Raw genomic sequence first — 9,462 nt, 5'->3', positions numbered from 1 at the left:
TCCTCACACAGATTTCTGAAAGGGTCATAATTCTCAATGAGAAATACACAATATTTAGGGGTGAGTGAGGAAATGTTACCATTCAAGCAAAGAGTTTGTTATGAGAATTAAGTAAACATAGATGGTCATCACTATTACCAACACTAGACTGACAACAGTAAATTACTTTCATTCATGACTTTAGATGATTCTCATTTTGTGTATATATTTTGAAATTATTATTTCAAAATTTAGAACAGAATAATATATATCTTATAGAATAAATCAAATACTTTAGAATACAGCTCTAATATTAAGCTTGATATGCATAAGATTTTCTTTTCACTATAACTGCACATTTTAATGATCTGTAGCTCATAAAAGCAATTTATATCATTAAACTGCTTTTTTGCTATGACATTTTGTGATGAACTAATTAATAACTTTAGACTCATAAAGTGAATATCTCAGTGAATTAATTTTATATTTATAACCTATGATCTTAGGCTGCATATTTATGAAACTTAAGCAAGTAAAGAAATCCATATTCATTTTTTGACAAAAATATAATCACTTCAAAAATTATTTGAAGTGAATACATATATAAAAACATTAATTGCTTGAAGGATAATTCATTTGCATTATGAATTTATGACGATTGTGCCTCCTGTGGTCTCCATGGTAACAATAATAAAACAAGTTAACTGAAAGAGGTTTCTCTTAATCTCCATTAAAGGGGTTAAGGCCTTTTTATAACATATTCAAGTTTGAAGCCATCAAATCAAATTTACATTCAGTCAGCTTCAAAGATTAAAAAGGTGATCAATGTGATTTTCAATAACCAAACAACACAATTATCAAGTTCAGCGGTAGGCATGTGTTTTCATAGTGTAAGGATAAAAACAACATTGTAATCTATTTCAAATATCACCAAACTGTTCATTAATACATTTGCTTAATGAGCCTATAGCCTCATTAATTTTCTTATTCAGGTTGTCAGTTTTCATTCTACTAATGAATATTGGCCACACTGATTGATCATGAGTTCTCTGGCTGCCAGAGGTGGAGGCCAGGTCACACTAAAGGCAATGGGAAGTGAACTCAAATGAGAGTTGTAAAGATGGCAGAAGAGCTCTCATTGTGGTATCCAGGCAGTGCCGTCAGTGGACTCAGGTAAATCTTAGTCCCTGCTTCAGCTACTGTATATCCATGTTTCCTCTTTCATGCCCATCCACAGCCAGTGTTGCTCTAAAGCCTTACAGAGCCATGTAACATTTTAGATGTCTCAGTAACGGAATTCACTAGCCAGGACTAGTGAATTCACTAACAAGGACTGTTTCATGATCAATAAAACCTTTCCCTTTACTTCCTGGTCACATGGCTAAGCCACAGTGCCCCATCTCCCTTGCACATGACTGAGCTATGGCCGAAAGAGGGCAAAACCATGCTGACCATTTCTAGGCCTGACCTGCAAACTTTCTATGTGATCATCCGTACACATTTCTATGTGAACAGAGAAAACAGATCCTAGTGAGTCATAGCCACATGGAGGAAGCAGACCTTGAATGACCACACTTCCAATCCAGAATGCCCTCATTAGATTTTAAAAGAGAGCAAAAATAAACTTTTCTTGTGTTAAGCCATTGACATTTTGAAATTTGACTGTCATAGTAGTTAGTCTTATTTACTCTAGTGCAATGGGGAAGGGGAAGTAGTTTAATACAATATGAAATTTTTTATTCTTGATGCCTTTGGCAAGGCTGCCCCCTTTTTGTTAAAGCTACATTACTGTTTTCAGTGGAGTGATGACCCATGACACTTAGCTAACCAATAGCTATTTTTAGTAGGAAAACAAAAAGTATTACAGAGGCCCGGTGAATTGGAAAAAAGTACAGATAAAAATACAAAACATCTGACTTTTGTGATTGCGTTGCATAATAATACATGTAAAAATCATGAAAAACATAAAAATATAGGCAGTAGTCTCTTTTAAAATAAAGAACAGATAAATAGAATCCAACATTTAACTGGTGAAATTTCCACACAGAAGTTGCTGCAATGAGTTCACACTCTTTTCCAGGGCTGAATATTGTAACATCATCCATCTAACTCACAAGATTCTTGAGAGTCCCTTGGACTGCAAGGAGATCAAACCAGTCAATCCTAAAAGGAAATCAAGACCGAATATTCATTGGATGGATTGATAATGAAGCTGAAGCTCCAATACTTTGGCCACCTGATGAAAAGAACTGACTCATTTGGAAAGACCCTGATGTTGGGAAAGATTGAAGGCAGGAGAAGAAGGGGACGACAGAGGATGAAATGGTTGGATGGCAGCACCAACTCAATGGATATAAGTTTGAGCAAAATGGCATCATTTTCTGATAGTGAAGGACAGGGAAGCCTGGCATACTGCAGTCCCTGGGGTTGCAAAGAGTCAGACAAGACTTAGCATCTGAACAACAACAGAATATAGACAGGAAACACAAGTAAAAAGATACTTAGGAAAACTTTATCAGTTAGGAGGTCCAGTCCTATGAGATTTCCTACGAATCATGTAGCCCTGTGATATTTCCACATGATCATTGCCCCATTTCAGATATACATAAACGTCACACACTGCCACAAAACTTAACCAGTATTGCCTCCATAATCTCTCACTTTTCCCATTATATCTTTCAGACTGTTTATAAGTTTTTTTTGTTTGTTTTTTTGAAATAGGGAAAAATGCTTCTTTGTTAGGATGGATGCCTTCTGCTACTTTGAGGCTTTAGATAACGGCATCATTTTCTAAAGATGAGCACTTTGGATTGCAAAAACTAATTTTTTAATGACATTTGATTTCACTTTATTTTCTACACATGTACATTGACACCATTATAATATTATTCTTGTCAACCAGACAGCAGCAGGGGACTTAATTTTCTTTTGACTAGAGAAAAGTCTATAAAACACTGGTGAAAACTTGACTTTCATTCATAAATTATCTTTTCTTGACATACAGGCACAATGGAAAGAAGGTTTTGAGAGAATGGATTAAACACGATAATTTGGAATTAGGTTCAAACGGTGACTAAATGGGGAAAGCGATAAGAGGTTGAGCCAACACATCTGTTAAGTCCTTAAAAAACTATTTCATAAGGCCTGTAAGGACAGCTCATAGACATTATAATAACATCTAAAGCATTATATCATAGAGTGGTTAATTCTTCTAAAAAAATTAAATATTTTCCCAGTTCTGACAGTCTGTGGAATGAAGTTGTTAATCCCCAGGTGCTAAAATCCAACAGACCTGGTTTGAATCTGGTTTCTGCTGCTTATCTGTGTCTGGGGCATTTTGTTTCTTCTCTTTTCAAGACTCAGATTTTTCTTTGGCAAAAAGATTAACAGTGTTTGCTTCCTCTGGCTGCTGTGAAAATTAAACAGCACAATATCTGGACATCTCTTCACCTGATGCCTTGTGTACAGTTATCATACAATAAATGGCTGTGGTTTTGATATTAGTAGTATTGTTGTTACTGTTACTATAATATAGTCAATAGGCCAAAATTGCTACCTGCAGGGCCATATGATACTAGTGCAACATATTAACCTATGAAGTGAAGCTTTTTATGTCTTCTAAAACCTGTTTCCAACTGAAAATATTTTTCAGGCTTTCTCATGGTGATAAAAAGAAGCATCCTCTGCCACCTAGTGGCTCCTTATGACCAGTCAAGAAAAAACATAAAAAGACACCCTCCAATTCCCACAAGAGCCACCATATTTATTTTAACAAAGGAATCACGCTGTAGATTTTCAAAAGAAGCAAAACATAGTACAAAAACTGTAATATATTAAGTTGAATTTATTGAATTTAATATATTATTTTTTCTTAATAATTTTCTATTGATCAAATTGTGTTTCATTATTTAATTGCTAACAGCATCCCTGCAGAATGACTGGGAGCCTTTATGGCTTTTAGGGGCACAAATTCCCTGGTTTCTTCATGATAGAGGTGGTACATAAACATAAGGATTTCATCTTCAATGCTTTTAAAATACAAATATCACAAATGCTGATTTTTTTTCTTAAAATGTGGAGATCTCAGGGGCTTTCTATTTCTTAACCTGTAAGAACATGTTTTTTTAAATTATCATTCTTTAACTAAATGTATCTGTTTTACATAAGAATGATAGTTCACCAGCAAAGGAAACAAGAAGAGTTACCTAGGGAGAGGGAACGCTGGAAGCAAAGACAGTATATGTGTCACAGCAAGTTCTGGAAACTGCAAGTAGTTCTACATGTTTGAGTTGTAAGGTTCATGGTGAAAGCAGTGGGTTGAAATGTAGGTGAGGCCAGATTCCCAAAGGCCTGGCATGTGATGTATCTGGATTTACATCTGTGGTATACTAAGATGCCACCATAGATCTTTACAATAGAAATTGTTCTTGTTGTTTAGTTGCTGTGTCCGACTTTTTGTGACTTCATGGACTGCAGCACTCCAGGCTCCTCTGTCCATGGAATTTTCTGGGCAGAGTGGATTGCCATTTCCTTCTGCAGAGGATCTTCCAGGACCAGGGACTGAACCCACATTTCCTGCTTGGCAGGTAGATTCTTTACCACTGACCAGCTGGGAAGCCCCACAACAGAAATTCAGTTCAGTTCAGTTCAGTTGCTCAGTCGTGTCCGACTCTTTGCGACCCCATAAATCAGAGCACGCCAGGCTTCCCTGTCCATCACCAACTCCCGGAGTTCACTCAAACTCATGTCCATCGAGTCGGTGATGCCATGCAGCCATCTCATTCTCTGTCGTCCCCTTCTCCTCCCTCCCCCAATCCTTCCCAACATCAGAGTCTTTTCCAGTGAGTCAACTCATTGCATGAGGTGGCCAAAGTACTGGAGTTTCAGCTTTAGCATCAGTCCTTCCAATGAACACCCAGGACTGATCTCCTTTAGAATGGACTGGTTGGATCTCCTTGCAGTCCAAGGGACTCTCAAGAGTCTTCTCCAGCACCACAGTTCAAAAGCATCAATTCTTCGGCGATCAACTTTCTTCACAGTCCAACTCTTACATCCATACATGACCACTGGAAAAATTAGATGAGGCTAATAGAAAATATTGATAAAGACAAAAACTACCAGTGAATAACTACCTCCTTTATACCAGACCCCTTTGGTTCTAAATGTTGTCTCAATCCTTAAAATAACCCTGAAACTCTCCCATTCCACTCATGTTACTTTGTGGAAAACTGAGGCTCGTGGAAGTTAAGTAACTTACTTGAGATCACACAGTCAATAAGAGAGGAAGTTTGAATTGAAAAATAACCTGTCTATAAAGAATGAGTCCATTCTAGTAAACTAGAATATGCCATGCATCCTGAATATGGTCACATTTGTTTTAGGACAGTAATTAGTGTTCTCTTAGTTTATTGACTTTTTGAGAATTGGGGAATATACTTTTAAGGTGAGGGCCACTCTAGTATTCTTGCCTGGAGAATTCCATGGACAGAGGAGCCTGGTGGGCTGCAGTCTGTGGGGTCACAGAGAGTCGGACACGACTGAGTGAAAAAAAAATGTCTTTAAACATGTTTGTCCACCACTGAACACAGTAAGTGTTCAAATGCTTGCCAGATGACTCAATACTATTCTCTAAATCCAGAAAGGGAAAGCGGAAGGCATCAGAGTGAAACATTCTCAGATGTTTCCATATTTTCACCCAGTTGCTCATAAATGCACATGGAGGCATTGTTTGAACAAACTTCCTAGGTTTTCTGCCCCCCTCAAACAATAAATCATGTGTTTTGAGTATGTACTGCATATATTAACTCATATAAACCTCACAATAGCCCAAGACTGAAGCACTGAGAGATTGTATAACTTGCCTAAGGTCTCGGGTCACTGACTGGTAAAGAAAGGATTTGAGGTCAGGAATCTGTCTTTCAAACCCTGATTCTTACGCACCTTGCTATGCAGTCCCCACTGTGTTAGACTGCCTCTCAGTGAAGACTTGTTCTACTCAATAGGATTCAGCAGGATAGTTATCTCCCAGAAGGACAGCAGAAACATGGGTGGTCTGTGGGCAGCACAAAGGAAGCAAAAGACTTCCACTGCTCACCACTGTGCTCCAGGGTTTCCAGCCAAAGGCTGCGTGAGGCTCAAATTCACCTTGTGTCCCGCAGTACACAAGACCCCGCTGTCTCTGCCAAGTCAAGTCCCCTGCGGGACCTCCTCTGCCAGGAGGAAAGGTTTCCTTTTCCTAATTTACATGAAGGCACCAGACAGGCCAGCAGGCCAGCACGAGGATCTGACTTGCGGGAAACAGTGGGTGTAGACAGAGGCAGAGTGAGTGTATGGAAGACATGACTAACCTTCCAGGAGAATTCCAAAAGTTGAAAAGCCATAAAACATGATCCTCTGCTTCAAAATTTGGCCTAGAAAGATCCAGGGCACTGCTCAACCATTAAACGTTCTTTAAAAGTCAAATCTTGAATGAACTTAAAATGACCAGTTTATAATATATTTCTCTCTCCTGAGGAAAGCTTACTCATTTGGTGGGGAAAGACCAATTTTCAGATTGATGTCAGCTAAGATTTATTGAACTCATGATGTGATGGGTCAAGCAATGTGCTGAATAACTTGCATGTATTCTTTACTTTTTGAACAAATATTTATGAAATGTACTCTAAACCAGGCATACTTCTAAGCACTAAGGATAAGGTAGTGAATGAAATATAGTATTTATGGACTCACATACTAATGAAGGAGAGCCACATAACTCAAAATAGGCAAACAAATATATAATAAAATGTCAAGTAGGGATAAGTGCTAGAAACAGAAAAATAAAGAAGGACAGAGTAATGAAAGGAATGGCCAGGAAGGTCTCTGGGGAGGTAACATTCAGGTAGGGATCTCAATGAAGGGGATAAACGATCCATGAAAACATACAGGGAAAAGATGTTCCACACAGAGGTGACAGCAAGCGCAAAGGCTCTGAGATAGGAGAGAACTTAACGTGGGTGAGCAGAAAGGAGGCCAGTGGACAGGCTAGAGTGAGGGAGGGAGACAAAGAAACCAGACCAGAGCTAGATTAGGTGGTGGTGGTGGTGGTGGCGGCGGCAGTAGCAATAGTGGCTAAGTCAGTTAGTAGCTAGGTCTGGATCTGACAGACTAGTTAAATTTCAAGTCTATGGGAAGCCACTGGAAGATTTTAAGTTATAAAAGGACATGATCTGACAGAAAGGACTATTCTGTGGTCATTAACTCATTTAATGCTCATAACAAACCTGTGGGATGGATCTACCATTTCCATATAACAGATGAGGAAACAGAGGATTAGAAAGAGTAAGTAGGTAGGCAGTACAATTAAAAAGAGAATGCTTGTCTATCCAACCCCAGAACCAGGTTCTTAGCCATGAGACTTAAACCATTATAATCGTGAAAGCGGAACTATTAGGGATGGTAGTCAGTCTCCACAATGGCCCCCAGTGATCCTTGTCTACGTGGATCACTGTCTTGTATGATTCTCTCTCACTTTGAATAGGTCTGTCCTTTAAGACCAGTGGTATATTGCAGAAACAACCAATAGTTAGTGGTCTCCGAGGCTAGGTCATAAAAGGCATCACTGGTTCTGGTCTGCTTTCTTGGATGGCTTGCTCTGGAGTCATGAGTTTATGGAGAGACTTATGTGGAAAGACGCTAAAGCCCCTCACCAGTCAGCACCAAGTTGCCAGTACATGAGAGCCACTTGAGAAGTGGCTCTTTCAGCACCACTTAAAACTTTCAGATGACTACCATGGTCAACAGGTTGTCAACAACCTCATGAAAGACTGAGCCAGAACCACCAGGAATTAAGCCACTTATGAATTCTGAAACTGTGAGACATATACAGAAACTGTGAGAGATCATGTTTATTGTTTTTAAGTTACTAGTTCAGTTCAGTACCTCAGGCATGTTCGATTCTTTGTGACCCCAGGAACTGCAGTATGCCAGACCTCCCTGCCCATCACCAAATCCAGAGTTTACTCAAACTCATGTCCATTGAGTTGGTGATGCCATCCAACCATCACATTTTCTGTCATCCCCTTCTCCTCCTGCCCTCAATCTTTCTCAGCAACAGCGACTTTTCAAATGATTCAGCTCTTCGCATCAGGTGGCCAAAGTATTGGATTTCAGCTTCAACATCAGTCCTTCCAATGGATACCCAGGAGGATCTCCTTTAGGATGGACTGATTGGATCTCCTTGCAGTCCAAGGGACTCTCAAGAGTCTTCTCCAACAACACAGTTCAAAAGCATCAATTCTTCAGTTCTCAGCTTTCTTTATAGCCCAACTCTCACATCCATACATAACCACTGGAAAAACCACAGCCTTGACTAGACGGACCTTTGTTGGCAAAGTAATGTCTCAGTTTTTTAATATGCTGTCTAGGTTGGTCATAACTTTTCTGTCAAAGATTAGCATCTTTTAATTTCATGGCTGCAATCAGCATCTGCAGAGATTTTGGAGCCCCAAAAAATAAGGTCAGCTGCTGTTTCCACTGTTTCCCCATCTATTTCCCATGAAGTGATGGGACCAGATACCATGATCTTAGTTTTCTGAATGTTGAGCTTTAAGCCAACTTTTTCATTCTCTTCTTTCACTTTCAACAAGAGGCTTTTTAGTTTTTCACTTTCTGCCATAAGGGTGGTGTCATCTATATATCTGAGGTTATTGATATTTCTCCTGGCAATCTTGATTCCAGCTTGTGCTTCATCCAGCCCAGCGTTCCTCATGATGTACTCTGCATATAAGTTAAATAAGCAGGGTGACAATATACAGCCTTGGCGTATTCCTTTTCCTATTTGGAACCAGTCTGTTGTTCCATGTCCAGTTCTAACTGTTGCTTCCTGACCTGAATACAGGTTTCTCAGGGAGCAGGTAAGGTGGTCTGGTATTCCCGTCTCTTTCAGAATTTTCCACAGTTTATTGTGATCCGCACAGTCAAAGGCTTTGGCATAGTCAATAAAGCAGAAATAGATCTTTTTCTGGAACTCTCTTGCTTTCTCCATGATCCAGCGGATGTTGGCAATTTGATCTCTGGTTCCTCTGCCTTTTCTAAAACCTGCTTGAACATCTGGAAGTTCACGGTTCACATATTGCTGAAGCCTGGCTTGGAGGACTTTGAGCATGACTTTACTAGTGTGTGAGATGAGTGCAATGGTACAGTTGTTTGAGCATTCTTTGGCATTGCCTTTCTTTGGGATTGGAATGAAAACTGACCTTTTCCAGTCCTGTCGCCACTGCTGAGTTTTCCAAATTGCTGACATATTGAGTGCAGCACTTTCACAGCATCATCTTTCAGAATTTGAAATAGCTCAACTGGAATTCTATCACCTCCACTAGCTTTGTTCATAGTGATGCTTTCTAAGGCCCACTTGACTTCACATTCCAGGATGTCTGGCTCTAGGTGAGTGATCACACCATTGTGGTTATCTGGTTCATGAAGATCTTTTTTGTACAGTTCTTC

The sequence above is a fragment of the Moschus berezovskii genome, chromosome 9 (assembly GCF_049115385.1).
Source record: "Moschus berezovskii isolate FMDL1 chromosome 9, NW_MosBer_1.0, whole genome shotgun sequence".
NCBI classification, from domain to species: Eukaryota; Metazoa; Chordata; class Mammalia; order Artiodactyla; family Moschidae; genus Moschus; species Moschus berezovskii.
Note: the sequence above shows the minus strand (reverse complement) of the source record.